The following is an 18,370-nucleotide window of genomic DNA, read 5'->3' as shown; positions in this document are numbered from 1 at the left end:
CAACATGGTCTTGACCCCTTTGTTTATCACTCCTCCCTCTCTACAACTGGATTCCAGGAGTTTGGCTCAGTGCTTAGGTGTGGGTCTCTGTTTCTGCTTCCATCAGCTACTGGATGAAAGCTCTCGGATGGCATTTAAGGTAGTCATCATTCTTATTATAGGGGAAGGGCATTTAAGGCAGCCTCTCACTGTTGCTTAGATTCCTAGTTGCTCTTGGGTTCTTGCCCTTGTGTTTCTATAGGACATCCCCCATCCTGTCCCACTGCTGAGGCATTAGTCCATTTGGGAAGCTAAACCAAGTGCTACATCCTGCCTGGCTTAGAAACGTCAGATTTCTATTTCCTCAAAAGTCTAGAGATTGAAGGACAGATGCCAGCATGCTCAGGGTCTAGTGCCCTCTTCTGGATTACAGAACCACTTTGTTTGCTTGCATTTCTATGTAGTACAGTGCAAGAAATTCTCTGTGACTTTGGAAGGACCATGATTCATGAAATTATCACAATTTTAGTAAATAATCTCGTTTATGAAAACTCCATTTTTTACAACATCCAAATGATCTCCCCCCAGACCTTGACTTCTAACAACACTGCTCTGGGGCAGGATGTAGAGTTTCAGAATGTGATTTTTGGAGGAGGGGAGCATTCAGTCCATAACTCTGTTGAATTCTTTGGAATTCAATGCAGGCTACACTTTTGACAGTAAGCCTTCTCAGTTTCTATCAATCAGGGCCAGTGCTCTGCTTGCCTGCATCACACACCTTTTTGATAGCTTACGTCTTTTAAGATGGTCTAAAAGGCAACTCTCATGTAGCATATGTTTGCTAAATGAGTGAGAACAGGGGCATCACCTTATCTGTAGACCAAATTATCTGTGTTGTTTTCTCAAAAGGACTTGCTTTCCGGGTCCAAAATTGTCACTGTGAAACATGGGCATTGTGTCATATGAGATCTTACCCTTCTTATTTTTCTCTTATATCATCTTGGGACTTCCAAATGTTTTATTCAGTGAGAATGTTGTCTACTTACCCTGTGTTTGGTCTTATATACATACATACAATCTGATATTTTCTCCCATTAACCTCCCCCTTTTCATTCCTAAGCAGGGCAGTGGGCAATCTTTATCTAACATGCCTATTGTTGGGAGGGTCACATGGGGGCTCTGATGATATTTATAATGTTTCTTAAGTGTAGAGGAGATATAGCATTTAATGCATTTAATGTCAAAATAGTTTATAAAACATGCCAGAAAGTTACTTTTATGTTTTATAATGATTTTTTCATTAAAAATTAACCTTTCTACAAAAATATCCGTGTTAGATATGTACGCAGTCATGCTAAATGGAAAGAAGTGCCAGTTGTTAAAACATGGATACACAGATAAAACCCATTATCCTGGCTGGATTCATGTGACAGATGGAAACTAGTATCTTGCCTAATCTGTCGGTCTTCATGAATGAAGTCAATTAAGTTTGGAAAAGCTATTTATGATGAGATAAAAATGCAATTAGTGCTGATAAAACGTTGGTGGAGTTCTGATTATAATGAAGCAACTGTGGATTTCTGGGAGTTGGCAACGGGGTGGGGTGGTGTATATTTTATCTTTTCTTTTCCAATATACGTAAATCTCTTACTGAGCAATTTCCAGGTTAGAGAACCTTGCCTGGGCTGACCCCTGTCAGATACTAACACACCCATGTCCAGGGACAGGATAGCTGGGTTGTGTCTAGGAAGCTGACTGAGGAATGGAAAATGGTTGGCAGCGTGGATGTTTTCCTTTTCAAATCCGCATCCGCATGCAAGGGCTCCTTTTCTTATTGCACCTCTTTCTGTAATGATGACGCCTACAGGGAGAAAGGGAAATGCTTTTCTATAGTTAAAAGTTGACATCAGTCATGCTACTTAAATATCTGTTAAAATTGTCCTTATTTTCCCCCAATAGATGAAGTTGCAAGTTTACCAGGGTGAGAAAAATTCTCCCCCACTTGGGTGCTGTGAAATATATTTTTAAAGTGTCAGAGGAGGGAAGCTAGCGTTCAGGCTCACACGCAGGGCTTCTGTATTTCTGGTACTGCACATGAAGTCAGTTACCAGCAAGATGGCTGTTGAGTCTTCTGAGGGGACCTCTGATTCATCTAAAAACTAGGTCATACCCCACTGTGGCAAATACCATTCCACAGATAAACTAGGCAACAACCATGCTCGAAGACTCTGGTATTCGTCATCTTACTACACAAAGTAACAGAATTTGGTAAAGTCCCAGTGAAGAGGATTTCTACTTCTTTTTAATAGACTCAGCTCCCTTATTTAGCTAGTACGGGAAACTAAATGAATAGCACAGCTGTTTGACTTGGGGGTTTGCTTGTATGTGGATGATCCATATCTGGAGGTATAGCCTGAACTCACATTCAACCACCACTGGCTTCAGAATTTGTACACACACTGGAGGAAGCTCTTCTTTGGCCCTAGGAGTCTGCATTTTAGCATCTAACCCGGGTGGTACTTGCTGCATGCTTTGGGGAAAGCCTTGGATACTAAACTCTCCACAAATCTCAAACAGAAATGTGTTTCAGTTAAGGGCATTAAACAGGCAGTCTTATCACCAGAGAGCCAACTAATTTCGTGTGGTTAACAGAGGCGATGGGTTCTTTCCGAAATATATAGTCAGACCACTGGAATGAATCCTAGTTGTAGACTTGGCATCTCAATTTGTACTGTTGAGTAGCCTTGGTAGTATTTATTACCTATGAGTTATTTGGGGCCTTTGAAAATATGTGGAAACTTTCCTCTATTTACAGCATGCTGGTGTCCTTAGTGATTTGTGTTCCTGGGTTGATTGTTTTTTCTTGTTAAAAACTATAATTCCTCCACTTAGAAGGTAGAGGCAGGAGATTCAGGAGTTCAAGGTCATCCTCAACTTCATCAGAAAACTGGAGGCCAGACTGGACTACATGAGACTCATTGTCTCAAAACAAAAACAGATTAAACTCCAGAATCAGTGTGGCAGCTCATACAGGTATTCTCCATGACCGTTGGGTATGAATCATAAACTGCGGAGCTTGTGAGATGTGTAGCCTTCTGGTCAGACTCTCCAGCTGGAGGCTCTCACACTTTCCAGAAAAACTGTGACATGCAAATCAGGCTTGAGAACACTGGTTTCACAGCAGCAGCAGAATCTCTGACACCTGTTTTCTGGTTTAGGCATCTTCTTGCTCCTATTGTCCATGGAACCATTGTTGTGGTAGCCTCAGAGTATCGCTGAAACTCTGGGTTAGTCCACTTCTGATCCAGCAGTATGAAGAATCGTGCCTGAGACTGCTAAGTGGGCCTCGATTCTGGCTGAGAAGCTGGGTGCACCAGGCATACAAAGGCGAGGTTTTCTCTAGGTAGCAGCTTGAGCACCTCTGTGAAGAGTAAAATAAAACTATTTGGCACGTGTTGCTATCTCTTGGCCAGAGAGCTGGTAGAAGGAGGATTCGGAAAGCTTAATATTTAAGACTTTTGAAAGCAGGGCATGGTGGAGCATACTCATAATCCCAAGCACTTGGGACTCTGGGAGAGGATCATAGTTTCCAGGCCAGTATAGACTACGCAGGGAGGTGTATGTGTGTGTGCGTGCGTGCGTGCGTGTGTGTGTGTGTGTGTGTGTGTGTGTGTGTGTGTGTGTGTGTGTACTCTTGAACTACTTTGAGACATTATTGAGTAATTAGATTGGCAATGCTGGATAACAAATGCGCTAGCTGTCCAGTCTAAAAACAAGTCAAATTTGAGGTAGCAGAGGCATTGGGTGTTTGACATAGGGACAGAGAAGTATTCAGATAACTTTTAAAACCCTCAAGGAAATTACGTTCTAAGCTCTGTGGTTTATGATTAAATTGACCTAAGTGTTAGTTATATCTCGCTCGTTTTAAAACATTTTTTCTGAGTTTCTGACAGGCTGTTGATCCACAAGACTGGGACCACATGGGCTGTTCTCTCTTATCTGGTCAAGTCTCCAGCCACTCTCGCCCCGCTCTTTACTGAAGAGGCAGACCCAGTATTGTTGTCTGTCTCTGCGCTTCTGTGCCATATGCACGAAGCTGGTCGACATGGCCACTCCATAGCCTTTCCTTAGCTGCTGCCCAAACCATAGGCTTCATCATCAGATCACTCCAAGTTGAGGCAGTCCTCTAAATGCTCTTCATCGTTGAAGGACAAGAAAGGTCGTGAAACTGACAACAAACCGAGAAGGGATTTGTTTGTTTGTTTTTGGATAGTGCTCCCTAAAAGCACGGCCTTAGACTAAGAGAAGCTTCCTCATCACTTGGGAGCTTGTTAGAAATGCAGAATCTTGAGGCTCCACTCCAGACTTTAACAAGACTCCCAGGTGATTCTTATTTAAGCTAAATCTGAGAAATCAATCGATGTAGGCATTGATCAACTGGACGCCACTCACTGGCGGAAATAAGGGACTCAGCCCTTTGTGCCCGCCTCACACAGGCTCCGCTCGGTAGCAACCGAACCCCTGGGGACATCGGAACCAGGCGCTTGCCGAGGGCAATTTGGTGATTGGCTCGTGCTGCCACGTGACCAACGCTGGGCCTTCCACGCGACAGGATTGGTTCTTGCGGACGCTGACGGACAGGGCCGGGGCGGGCCAGAGCCCGGTCGGAGGGGCGCAGGCGGGGGCCGGAGGGGCGAAGGCGCGAGTGCGCGAGTGCGCGTGCGCGAGCGGCGGGGTTTTCTCCGGAGCCGTCGGAGGGAGCGGGAGCGCTTCTCCCGAGGTGAGCGGAGCGGGGCGATCCCTTGGATGCCGGGTCCTGGGGAGCAGCGGGGGATGGCTCGGGGTTCGCATGCCCCGGGAGCCCTGCACTGGGGAGGATACAGGGCAAATTCATTCGCCAGCCTCCGTGCCTCGGTTTCCCCTTTCCCACCCTCTGATATATTTCCCCATCCTCCCCGCGGCTGGACCCGAGGAGGCTTGCCCACCTGGCCAGCTCGCCTCCGCCTTTGTTTCCCGCCCCGGAGGGATGCTGCCACCGGTCCCTTCCCCAAGGGAAGGGCGCGGGAGGCGCCTCGGGGATGCCACAGGAGCTGGACCCGGGCTGGGAAGAAGGTGGCTTCTATGCAGCGGGACCTGTCGCATGGGAGAACGAAAGGGGGGAAGCGTAGTGTCACTTTGGTTCGAGCCCTTGAGACTCGAACTAATCCGGCGGCTGCGAGCGAAGCGAAATTCCTAGCGCATCTGATGATCCTTCTGCCTGGATGCGGGCGCGGGCATCGCGGGGGTACCGAGCCTGTGCTGCTGCCCCGGGAAGGGTGCCCTGTCTGTCCGCTGGACCTCGCGTCTGCTTCACCCCAGACTTTCACCGAAACCCAACGCTGGGAGCCTGTGGAGAGAATCTGGAGATGCGTTAAAAAGCTTTAATTTTTTAAAAAGCAATTAGGTAGAGCAGGTCACACACACACAAAAAGGTTTCCAGAGGCAGTGTAACTGATGACTGGGAAATGGTGAGGGAATTGCCTGCAGTGAACTGCAGACCAGACAGCGCATTGAGAGGCTTCTTCAAGAAGACTCAAGAAACGGAGTGACTGACTTTCTAGGCCTGTTCCAAAGGCTACTTATGTTCAGTCTGTCGGGAGGACAGTGTAGGAAGGGAGAAGTGGGATCTAAGATGCACTTTCTAATCTTTGAAAAAGTGTATGTTAAAAAAAAAAAAGACCATTTGGCTGCCAGAAGCTAGGGGAAGGGGGCAGGAGACCAGGACTCTCGGTGGAGCCCTTCTTTAGAAGAGGGAGGGCGTGTCTAGGAGCTTAGCTTGCGGTTAAGAGCATAAGCATCTCCCGAGACAGCACAGCAATGAGACTCAGGACTTCCTATGGCGAAACTTAAAAGACAGGTTGGGTTTTCCCCTGGTTACCTATGTTGATGCACCTGGTGCTGGGAAAATGATTTCGCTAACTGCCGGAAGATGTTCCTGTGCTTCCGAGGTTCAGTGTAACCCATTTAGAACTTAACTGTGTTACTCTGTAACCCATTCAGAACTTACAGTGTTGGTCCTTACCTGACTCTTTGGAGACCCTCTGATGCCCTTCCTTCCCCGTGTGAAGTTGATTTCTTCTTCTTCTTCGTTCTGTTAGACATCTAAAACAACCGTACCTCGTGCCAGCAAAATATTCATTTTAATTTATTAAATTACTCAAATTTAACTAGTTTACTTGCTGAAATTTCAATTTATTGAACAAGTTAAAAACTTTTTTTTCCTTTGAGAAGGCACCCTTCCATTTGCTAGACTAGAGAAATCAAACTCAGGCTTCTCAGCTGCCCCGAGTAAACTTTTGGTGGTTTGCTGAGATGAAAGAATGGAGTCCGCTGTGAGGCATACTGGGAACACCACAGATGACCCCAGTAAAGCGCAATCAAAGTTCTTGTCTGATAGACTGAAACAGCAAATTAGTGGGAAAAGCTTAGAAACAGAAGTTGATACACTGTGGGGAAGGAAAGGGCGCTTAGAAATGAAGGTGGTGGCGTGGTTAGAGAAAAGCCTGAGTTTTTGTTTTTTGGGGAAAATGGGCTTTTTTTTTTTTTTTTTGCATGTAAGCTACATGTAAGCTACCCGCAGGGGTCATGGTTGTTTGTTTAACCGGTACAAGTGGAGTTGGCTGTGTCAAGGAGGCTGAAAGATCTCTGGTTAGGGTCTAAAGGACCAACAGAAAAATTGACAGGCATGGTTCAACTTGAGGGACCCAGGGCACCTCTTACGGTAAGACAGGGGGCTCTGTCCTCCAATTCAATAAAAGCCCCTAGTTCTGCTTTCAAGACAGCCACGAATCATTTTCTTCCTGTTGTTTCTGTCCTCTGGGTCACAGACAAGTAGGATAAAGAGCTAAGGAGATAGATTATAGTTGCCAGCCTAAGCAGGCATGCTCTTTGGGGAGGATCTGTGTCACATTGTGTAAATATAAGAGCCTTCACCCAGGCGGGTGCCTGGGAGACATCCTTTGGATGCACACTGCAGAATAAAGCTGCTTCCACTGCCACAGGTGGAGGCTGGGTGGGCTCATCTGCTGGTGAAGGAGAGCCTGGAATGTTTTTCCAGGCAAAGCTGCCTCATTATTGTCTAGCCTGCCTGGCCTTTGCATGACTTCCAGACCCCCCCCCCCCGCCCCGATCATGTGACAGAGGCTCCTGGTGAGGTTATGGTTCTCAGTCGGTGTCTGTTATCCCTATAATACTCTCTAGAAAAGAGCCCTACTATGACCTTAAGCCTAGGATGCCTGACTTTCCAGTCCTTAGCTCAAGTCATCTACAGGTTTCCCTCAAACAAGTTATACCCTCCCTACCAGTAGATGGCGCTCTTGCTCTGGGAATTCATGAAGAGAATGACTATGAAGCTGTCAGCAGCAGCGTGAATTTTGTATATATTTTGGATAAGCTGTGTTAGCTCCTAGGTTAAAGAATACTAATGACAATAATAATAAGTTCTGAGCACTTAACTGTGTATATAATACAGGAATAATGGGGTAGGGTGAGAATTTATTTTCTCTCTGTGAGTGAGTGTATGTATAAATTGATTCAGAGGTCATAAATTGGCAAGCACGGTAGTAAGAATTTTAAGAGCACCTTGTGTACACACTTCTAGTTAAGCAGACATAATGTTGAGGTTATGAGTGGATGTTCATTCCAATTCTTCATTTCTCCATGCAAGGATGATTCTATGGCATGTTTGTGCGATTTAAAACCCAGTATGTAGTCAGCAATACATGTCCTGAAGGAAGCAGTGAGTTTTTGTGAAAATAATGTTAAATCATTATATTCCAAGGTTGTCCAAAAAGGTAGGTCAAATCATTTTAAGAAATCAGTTACTTTTAAAACTTGAGAATTTCTAGCAAATGTTTGTAGATTGTCTTAGCTAACTTTGACCTTCAAGCCTGTAGTACCACTCAAAACTTGAACATTAAAAAATACTTTTAGCTGGAGTTCATTCATATATCCTTTAGTTTTTAAATAAGTAATAACTTTTTTCTTTCTTCCAGACTACTTTCTCAGGTGGGTTTTGTGGACACTAAGTGTAAAGGGAGCTTTAGCCACTGGTGAAGAAGTCCCAGTGCAGGGGAAGGTTTTGGCTCTGCTCCTGTCTAAACTGTATGACATTACCCGTGGGAGCCACCACCCCAGGTCACCTGCTCTCTGTGCTGCGGTCACCCGGGAGCTCAGCTTCTTTTGGGTTTATTCTGTCTCTTGGAGTGAACTGATAAACTGTTTCATTGGGTTTTCTTTCCCTATCAGTGGCAAATCCCCAAATCCCATTGTTGCAAGAGTACCGTAGTCACAAGTCATCGACACTGCCTCAATTTATGGCCATAAATCAATCTGTCCTTCTGACTGTTATTTTCTTATGTTTCCTGGGTTTGTCAAGTGAATGCAACCTAACTATCTTTCTATGTCTGAAGTTCTTTGGCTGGCGGATTCCCATGAGGTCTTTCTGAAGCCTTCAGATAATGCTCATGTCAGTGGCGTGTCTGTGCTCTGAAGCTAGGACAGAAAGGCACCTTGCTAGAGCTCTTCCTCCTCTGTAGAAGATGGGGTGCTTCCATCACAGTCCTGTGGTTCAGAGACAGAAGAAGTAATTTCCCAAGCTAATAGAGCTTGGTGGTGTCAGAGAACTCAGAGGATGAGGACCTGAGCTTGGGGCTCATTGCAGACCCCCTCCCCAGATACCGACTCCTTTCACCCATGTTTAGGACACAGCAAGTGCTGTGTCTACAGGGCCCAGTCAGGGAAGTTATCTGAGGAATTCCTTGGTGTGGGGATTAAAGTCCCAGCTTGAGTACCTTTGGCATGGGCTTTTCTTTTTCGATTTTTCTTTTTTTTCTCTGGCTGACCCTGAGCTGGATTCTTTCCCGTATGTCTTTGGTGCTTTATTTATTTATTTTAACCTTTTTTTGCAATACCTCTTCCTGTAAGAAAAGACTTTTATCATCCTAGCATAGTCTTTGTACAATGCAAGGTTCTTAAATCGAATCCATGGTCTCACTAAGTCTGTGTGGGTAAGAGAGTATGTCTTATGTAATTTGCCTCTGTAATTTAATGTCTTTGTTCTTATACATTTTTTGGTGTGTGTGTGTGTGTGTGTGTGTGTGTGTGTGTGTGTGTGTGTGTGTGTGTGATCTGTCTGTCTACAGAGCTGGGCCAGGGTATGTGGGTGATTGTGGAGGCCAGAAGTGGACATTGGGTATTTCTCAATCCAATCCCACCTTAGTTTTTGAGAGAGTCTCTCACCAAGCCTGAAGATAACTGATTTGGGTGTCCTGGTCAGTGAGCCCTAGAGGTCCTTCAGACTCTGTCACCCCACTGGCAGGCATAGAGGCATGTGCCAGCACACCTGTGTATAAGTATTAGTGTCCATGCTAGGGAATTGATCTCAAGTACTCGCCGGTCATTTCTCCAGCTCTATCTAGTGTATTCTGGGAAGAGGGCCGTAGGCTTCAACAGAACCAGATGGATCCATGGCACAGGGGCAGGATAAGAATTGACTGTCTAGAGTAGCTCCTGGAAGACTGACAAAAGGGGAGCTTTGTCTTGTTCTGTTGGGGCAGGGTCTCAGGTAGCCCAGGCCACTCTTGAACTTGCTGTGTGGCCAGTGCGGCCTTGAAATTGTGATTCTTCTGCCTTTGCCTCTCAAGTGCTGGTATTATATGTGTGCGTACATCACAACACCAGGTTTTAAACGGGAATATTTGTGTGTGTGCATGCATGCATGAATGCACAGAGAGAGAGAGGAGAGAGAGAGAGAGAGAGAGAGAGAGAGAGAGGAGGGAGAGAGGGAGACTAGGGGATAGTTGTGGGGTATCATTTCTCAGGAGCCATCTACTGTGTTTTTTTGAGGCAGGAACTCTCATTGGCCTGAAGTTCCAGGATTTTGCTAGGCTAGCTGGACAGTGAGCCCCAGAGATCTGACTGTCTCTGCCTGCCCCCGACCCAGTGCTGGTATTCCATGTGTATACCACCCTACCCAGATTTTTCCACATGGGTTCTGAGGCTTGAACTCACTTTACCATTTAAGTCATTTCTCCAGCCCCAAAAGGAGAATTCTTGATTGATGAGCTACTGTAATGGTAGGTGAAAGTTGGGAATGGAATGAAGAAGTTAAACTGGGAATGCTTAGGGATATTGTACCTTTATTGAAATTGTTCCTCCAATGAAGAGGCAAGGAAAAGCATTTTACCCACCTTAATAATGGATATGCAAGTATTGATTTCCATTTATCATTCCTTTCTCAGTGCCCTCCCAATTTCACCAGACTGCTTTCAGGGTTATGCTGCCTTACTGGCAGTGACATGCATAAGGGACACCCAGCTCTCATTATCCAATTTGAGGTCCATATATTCATTAACTTTCTGATTTATGACATGAAGTTTTTTAAGTTCTTATTAGCATATATTAAGTGTACCTAATGGATGTTATTATAACAATTTCATATGTATATGTATTTTGATTCTATTTGCCTCCACTATTACCCTCTCTTGTTTTTCTTCTACTCCTGATGATCCAACCCCTCTCCTCTTCCCAGCTAATCCTTAGCTTCTGTTGTCAATGTTTTGTGTGTGATGGGTAGGGATGTACATGCACGTGTTTAATTGGAGTCACTTAAAGGAGCATCAGTGAGAGTCTATTCACAGGAGCTCGAGAAACTTACCCATGGCTACACTATTCAAAAAAAAATCTCTCCTTTTCCAGCACGCATTAGCTGTCTCTAGATCTCTAGGCCTCATGAGTCCCTCACTCTAAGCAATCCTCAACTGCTTATAAACCCTTAGTGAGGGGCAGGGCCTCATGGGCCCCTTCCCAGTGTGGGACAGAGTAACAAGAAATTTAGATTCTCATTCTTTTCACTTGGGAGCTTCCACATCTGGCTACATGCATCTACTATGCACTGTACTCTAAGTTCCTAAGTTCACCAGGATCTTATATAAAGCAGTTTAGGTGGTAGAACTTCAAGACATCACTAGTTACCTTTATTAGTACCCAAGATGCACTGTGGCTAATTATTGTATCTTCCCTAACTATTTACAGTCCCAAATACTTTTTCTAATTGTCTTTACATAGGAGGAACTCAGAATTTGTATGGCTTAGAAATAAAAATTCTCACTGTTACCAGAAGCTATGCAGACATTACTTTGTGTTTCATTCCCATGTTGGACACGGGGAGGGGGTGGGGGACTGGGGGGGTAAGGACGGGTGGGAGGGTGGGGGTAACTTTGTTGTTGTGGAGACTTGCTTGACAAACTTCCGTATCTGTGTCCCGTGACTTCTTGCTTACCTTTTATACTACAATGGCCCACGCTGGTAGATGCACCTTCTGCTGCCCTTTCGGCCATAAGTCAGCATGATCTTTGTTTTTGCTTTAGCAGAAGAATAAATAAAATTTTCCTTCTCGGTTTATTGAGCGAATTCAGATGCTAGAGAACAAAGTCAAATTGTTGTTTCCAAGGTCAAATTTCTAACACTGAGTTGTTATGAAATTTGGTTAAGGGGCACCCATCACATCCCTGAATCTGTTTTAAAAGAGGAAAAGGAACAGCCATCCCTTAAGTTCTAACCTTTTTCTAAAATTGGGCGAGTCTATGGAATTGTATCATAGATCCAAACTAAGTAGATGTTTAAAATGCTAGTTGAAAATTAATTCAGAATCAGAAACAATGATTATATAAATTTTCTTATATGTGAAAATCACTTTGTGTACAAAGTTTGCCAAATAGTCTTTTCTAATCACAGAGTGGCCACTGAATAGCAGAATCAGGAACCTTTAGGGCAGTGGTTCTCATAGCAGAATCAGGAACCTTTAGGACAGTGGTTCTCAAACTGTGGGTCAAGACCCCTTTGTGGTGTTAAATGGCCTTTTCACGGGGTTGAATATCAGATATCCTGCATATCAGATACTTGCATGATTCATAACAGTAGCAAAATTACAGTTATGAAGTAGCAGCGAAATGATTTTATGGTTGGGAGTCACACAACATGAGGAACTATGTTAAAGGGCCGCAGCATTAGGAAGGTTGAGAACCACTGCTCTAGGGCTTGTTAGAATTTGAGAAGGTCAGGCCTTACCCATGACCTTTCAACTCAGAACCTACATTTTAACAAGATGCCCTGATAACATGCACCCCCCGGGAGAGTCTGAGAAGTGCTGCTTCCTTCCATGTGGAGTCTGGTAGAGACCCTGTAAGGGAGGCATGATGTTTTCCAAAGGAGGCCAGATTCCTTTACAACCCAGAATTATAAAGAACTAGGTCAAGGTCACTGTGATAGCATCATACTGAGGGTGCTCTGTCCTAAACCTAATGCTATCTTAATTAGAGCCTTACCTAACAGAGCTCACTGCCCAGCCCATGGGCTTAACTGCGACTGTATGATTTTGAGTAGCCAATAGAAAGGGAGCAGAGGTGGAAAAGTGTCTTACCATTTTTTCGGAGGGAGGCAGTATTAGTATGTGTATCTGTACCCAGATGCCTGTGTGCGCAAATGTCTTTGCAAGTCCTTCCATGCTATTTTCCATCCTAAGATCGCTGGGATGGAGAGGAATCTTAGAGATTATATTGCAAAGATGTAGGACTTGCAGCAGCCTGAGTAATTTGGTTTCTGCATCAAACCCATCCCTCTTGACTTTCCACCTGTCTAGGATGTATACGGGAACCTCTTGTGTAGACCATGAACCATTGTAGAGGTTGGGGTCTGTGTGTTAAGCATGAAGTTCATTTTTAACAGATTCATTTTAACAATGGCTTTGGAGATGAAGTTGTAGATCAATTGGCCCATTGTATTGATTCGTTTTTTTCCCCCTTTGGCAGATTGCTTGGCTGTAGTCCAGCATGCAGAAGTGAATGTGGAGTGAAAAGCAGCAGATCCGATGGGTTGCGAGGATGTAAGAGCGTTTGAAGGCTTCCACACACTCTCCTCCAGGGTAAGGCAAATGCATTCAGTATTTTGCTGGCTTTGCTGAATCATAGATGCTCTTGTCTCACCAGCTTCTTGGAGTCAGCGCAATGGGATGCTCTGTCTCTGAAAGTCTTCTAAAGCCTTCTTTATTGAAATCTTGGACTCAAGTCAACAATGATGAGAAATGGTTGGGCTGACTTCTGTGCATGGAGGTATCTCTACATAGGGTTGTTGAGTGCATTTGTATGGCATGTGATTTGTACAAGTAAGCTTGTTAAGGCTTCCCTTGTTCCTGAAGCTATGTCATATTGGTAATAGTCTGGTCAGATGCTCCTTCCCACCATCCCCCTCCTCCATGGGCTTCTCCTTCATGATTGCTCTGGTTGTGAAGGAAATAGCTGATCAGAGCTGAAGTCCCTGGTGTGGTGGCCCCTAGCAGTTGAAAGCACATATTCTGCCCACACCATAGTTTCCCATCTGGTATCTCTGGAAGCCACATACCCAGCCACTCAGCTGTTTGTAGTTGCTGGTACATTTTATGTTATTACTGGGAATTTTGTAATCAAACCTTATTTGGGGTTTTTGTTTGTGGCAAAAAAATCAAGACTTAGTAGGACATAATGTTTGGTGAGCCCTTCTAAATCTAGGAGGAGGTCCAGGGAGGAATACTTCTTATTTTCTAGGCTGTCCAAATTCTGCACTGAACAAAAAAGCAAACTTCTTGAAGAAGGAATCATGACTAATGCTATTCCAAGCAGAGTTAAGGATGGTTAGAGAGTAACCAGAGCGGTGGCGGGATTTTTTCTAAAGCTTTAACTTACAGGGAGTACTGTTTGCAGCCAGTGAGTTCAACATCATAAGGCCTTGCTAAACTGAGTGCACCCAGAAAGGCTGCCTGTAAATCTGTGCCTCATGTGGCTCACTAATGAGTACAATTTATTGAACAATATAGACAATTGAGGGCCGCAGATCCCTGGAGATTCCTGTAAGTGTGCATTGTTGCTGCTCTTGAGTGATGCACATGCTCAGGAATGAGGCAGGGAAATGCAGCTGGGAGGCGGGTCATCTCCAGAAGAGCCCAGGTGACCAGCTGCCACAGACCTCAGCCCAGAGCCTGGACGTTGCTCATGAGAGGAGTGTTCTTGTTCAACATGGAGCTACTCCCCCTTTTATCGTGTTACCTCTATTTTAAATGTACCTGAGAAGTATTTTACACTAAAAATAGCAATTGACCAGCATGTTTCTGTGTAAATATTGTACAAGGGTCAAGTTGTGAAGGCAACCATTCTTTAACCACCGATAAGGGCCAAAGAAAGTGGTGTGTGAGTTACCAGGGCACCAGGCAGTACTGATTTCAGTGGGGGCAGTTCTTGTGTGGGCTGTTGCTATGCATTGTAGGATGGTGTATTATAGTGTGCCCTTGCCCTTAGCCTCTCCCCACCAAATGCCAGTAGCTCCCCACGCAATCATGACCACCAGATAGGTCTCTTGGTATTGTTAAATGTTTCCAGATAGAATTGCCACAGATGAAAGGATGCAGTGATTTAATCTTGTTCTGGGTTCCTCTAGAGTTGTGTTTTAATTTACCTAATTCCTTTTTCCTCCCTGCTCCCCCCCCCCATAAAATAGGTATACCATGGTAACTCTGCCTGAGGAAGCAAAGTACGTGGTACCATGTGGTTGTTAAGGGCTTCAGTAAATACTAAGTGATAACTGTTTCCCAGATACTTAGGTTCCAAAATCCTTCCTGATCATCATGATGTCAATAAAAGGGGGAGCAATGGGAGCTAAAGAATGGTGAAGTTAGTATTGTGCACAGTAATGCGCAGGCCTAGATTCTGACATCACTGGAAGGAGTGTTCTGTCTCACTGCAGCAATGTATTCTGGGTGAAAGCTTTTCCTTTCAAAGCTAAGGACCAACAGAGGGCAGGAGGCAAAAAGATGGCCATTCCAAAGAGTCTTGATGGAAATTGCATCCGACTGGTGATTTCTTAATGTTAAAATGACTCACATGTAATTAGACCAAAGGACATGGAAAGGTAATCACCCAAACTAAAATTCCCTCCTGCATGACTGACAATCCAGACAGAGACTACTTAAAGAAGCTCACCATTATTCTAGAATTTTTACATTTCTTTCCTTTTTTTTCTTTGAGAATATGGAATATGAAAACAGGCTTCTTCAATGACAAATAACATGTTTTCATAAAACACATGTTCTTTGGTATTTTCCAGTGCTGTGTCTTGGAACAGGAAAAGAAGGCCATGATTCTGAACTAATTTGACAAAGCTATATTATTTTAGCGAACAGCTTCAGTCCAACTACAGGACATGGCCACTACAGGGATTAGATATAAACTGCAGGCTTTTCTTTTTTGAGTTCTCTTTGCTACGTTTCTGGTTCATGAACTATTTGCCCCTGTTCTCTGCCTTGGATCTAGTATATGGGAGGCCATTGTAGACAGTCTGGTTTCTTTGGCTTCTGGGGTGTGTGCCTGCACATGTGTAAGGATGCCTGGGAAGGCGTCTGCGTATCTTGAAGAATGAGGCTCTTCCATGAAAAGAGAGGTGATAAGTAGAATGTTTGTCTTGATAGGAGTAGGCTATTCCTACTACATTTTTCCAGTGCTACTCAAAATTCCATGTCCAGGCCAGTCATCAGGATTGCTTGGTTTCTTGTTACTTTAGGATACAAATTCTCAGAGAGGACCTTGTGAACTAGTTTAACAAGGCCCCAAGGTGACATCTGGAAAATCATTGTTCTTTTGCATGGTTTATAATATGTCATGGCATCTCACATGGTCTCTTTGTGTCCGTGGTGGGGAAGGCATAGAGAAGTATTTTTCTAAGCTCTTAGAATAGACATAGGATTTTCTTATGCTAACATCCTATGTCATTTTCCCAAAATGGTCTAAACTTTGTCCCAGTAGGAGCCACTAGCCATGTGTGACTATTTATATTATTTAGATTTATAATTCAGGTCTTCATTTGATCTTATCACATTTCAAGTGCCGTATAGCTTCACATTTCTGGCTGCTGTCTTAGATAACATAGATATATAACATGTCAATCATTGGAGAACATTCCACTAGACACTACTGCTTTAGATCCTAAGGCTCCCAGTGCGTTAGAAAGTAGCCACATTTGTAGTGACCATGTACTCTTGCTATAAAAAGATATCAAAGCAATACAGATAAACTCTGTCTCGAAAAACCAAATAAATAATAAATAATAAATAAATAGATAAGATACCAATCCATGTAGGACAGAATTCTTTTAGACCATATCTATTCCAGTAAGACATTTGTATGTCTTACTGAATTTCTTAATGATGCTGCAATATTTGCTGGCTACAGGCAGTGCCGTGGGTCTCTCCCTTTAACACGATAGAACGTACCGTCTCTAAAATGTTTGCCCTTTAGTCGAGGGCTGTGGAATTGTCCATTTTTTCTCTTTGCCTGACCCTCAGCAGTGAGGCTTATTTGTGTAGCATGCCTTTTTGAGATTGCCTAGAGCTCTACAAAGAGTCTAGAAGAAGCTAGGAGAGAATTTCACCTCTCCTTCCAAGCCCTGACTTGGTTCAGAAAAGTGTTTCATAGGAGGGTCTTAATTCACAAGCCTAACCTCTGAGGAGTTACCCCATGAAGAATGAATGTCTAATTTTCCACCCATCATTACAGCACAGATTTAGTGATTAAGCCCTTTAGTAACATGGAAGGCTTTCCTGTTGATATTATCTATTAATATTACCAATATTAGTTGCTCAGAAATTTTCATTTGAGCAAATGAAAACATAGGGAAATGAAGACATCTTTAAGAGATGTAATTTAAAGTCTACTGAGCCCAAGGTTGTGCCGCCTGACAGAGGAAATTCAAATGAGAAGTTTGTGTGCCTTTAGGAGGATGGCTGGAGGGAAGGAAGGGAGGCTGGGGTGGAATTGGTCCTCTGGATGATCCACTTGGAGATGGAAGAGGGGCGGGTGGGAGGATGATACAATGCTTGCTTTTTTTTCCTTCTTTGTGTTTTCGATTTTTCAAGACAGGGTTTCTCTGTGTAGCTCTGGCTGTTCTGGAACTTGCTTTGTAGACCAGGCTGGCCTGGAACTCACAGAGATTTGTGGAGTTCTTTTTGTTTTTGTTTTTGTTTTATATTTTGAAGACTTTTTTGAGTGGTATTAGATAGAAGCAGAATGTAGAAAGGAAAACATAAAGATCTTCTATGTCCCTCCCCCTCCTACATATGCTTGTCTGTCCCTGTTGGCTGCTGTCCCCCACCAGACTGGCATTTCTGTAGGGATCTATGAACCTATATTTATGTCATTATTACCCCCAAGACAGTGGTTCATTAGAGTGCAATCTGGGAAGCTGTATATTCCTTGGATTTGGACTAATGCATGATGACACATGTTCACTATTATAATCACAGGCATTATTTTTGTTTCTCTAAAACCACTCTGGTATCCTATTTAGCCATAGCTCCTTCCCCTCCCCCACCCCTTAACCATTAGAATCCATTAATCTTCTTAATCTTCTTATGACCACAGTTTTGTTTTTCATGCAGTTGGAGTCACACAGTAGGCAACCCTTTGAAATGACTTTTCACTCAGTAAATACAAGTTTCTTATCCCCTCTTTGTGACTTAGTTACTCATTTCTTTTGTGTGCTGGATTCCAGAACTCCTGGATATCTGAGTTGCTCTCAAGGTTGGACCATTTTAAAAAAAGGTGCTCTAAACATCCATGAGCAGGCTTTTGGGTGGACAGGAGTCCCTCTCCTTTGGGTAACTATCAAGTGATGTCACTCCTGGGTACTTTTTGTAGCAATGTTTTCTTTCGTAAGAAACTGACAAACTGTCTTCTAAGATGGCTGTGCCATTTACATTTCCTGCCAGCAAGGAATGAGGGTTTCAGTGTGTACATCTAGACCAGTCCTGGGTATTGTCAGGGCTCTGGATTTGAACCATCTGAAAACAGGCCTGATAATGTCTCATTGTACTAATGTATGTTTCCTTGATGTGTGCGTAACATCATTTTATGTCTACATTTGCCGTGTACATATCTTTTTGGTGAAATGTCTATTAAAGGCTTTTGACCAGCTTTTACAGTGAGGTTTTGCATTTTCTTACTGATTTTTAAGGACTTTTTTATTTTGAATCTTTCCTCATAAATGACCTTTGCAAATACTTTCTTAACAGGTATTTTTCGAAGCAGTGAGACCAGTAACATGCTAATCTTTGGGTGCAGGAATGAGCAACTAACATCTAATCTTCTAGTCCATAAATAGAAATATCTCTCTATTTCATTGTTCTTGGATTCCTTCAGAGTTAGGATGTTTTCCTCATAAACTTTTATTCAATTTGTGTGGGTACTATGTTTTTAAATTTCCGACTGCACTTGTCCATCCAAGACATCTATCTAAGAGTGTGATCGGTTGGCTTCTGTGTAGAGCTTTGAGC

At 43.7% G+C, this 18,370-nt stretch overlaps 1 protein-coding gene across 4 annotated transcripts in view; it reads left to right on the top strand.

The window, feature by feature from the left end:
- Tmem108 (transmembrane protein 108) overlaps positions 1-18,370 on the top strand; it is a 420,643-nt gene that overhangs the window by 148,557 nt on the left and 253,716 nt on the right. For 2 of the 4 annotated variants that reach the window (XM_005072038.4, XM_005072037.4), the window contains exons 1-2: positions 4,668-4,759; positions 12,828-12,940. The gene's annotated coding sequence lies outside the window, so the exon portion shown is untranslated. Of the gene's footprint in view, positions 1-4,667; positions 4,760-12,827; positions 12,941-18,370 lie in introns of those variants that run through there. The other 2 variants (XM_040739726.1, XM_040739725.1) reach the window with 1 other exon arrangement.

Source organism: Mesocricetus auratus, unplaced genomic scaffold, assembly GCF_017639785.1.
Source record: "Mesocricetus auratus isolate SY011 unplaced genomic scaffold, BCM_Maur_2.0 Super-Scaffold_100691, whole genome shotgun sequence".
In the NCBI taxonomy this organism is placed as follows: domain Eukaryota; kingdom Metazoa; phylum Chordata; class Mammalia; order Rodentia; family Cricetidae; genus Mesocricetus; species Mesocricetus auratus.
The sequence above is the reverse complement of the archived record's forward strand: the minus strand, read 5'-3'. Positions and strand labels throughout refer to the sequence as shown.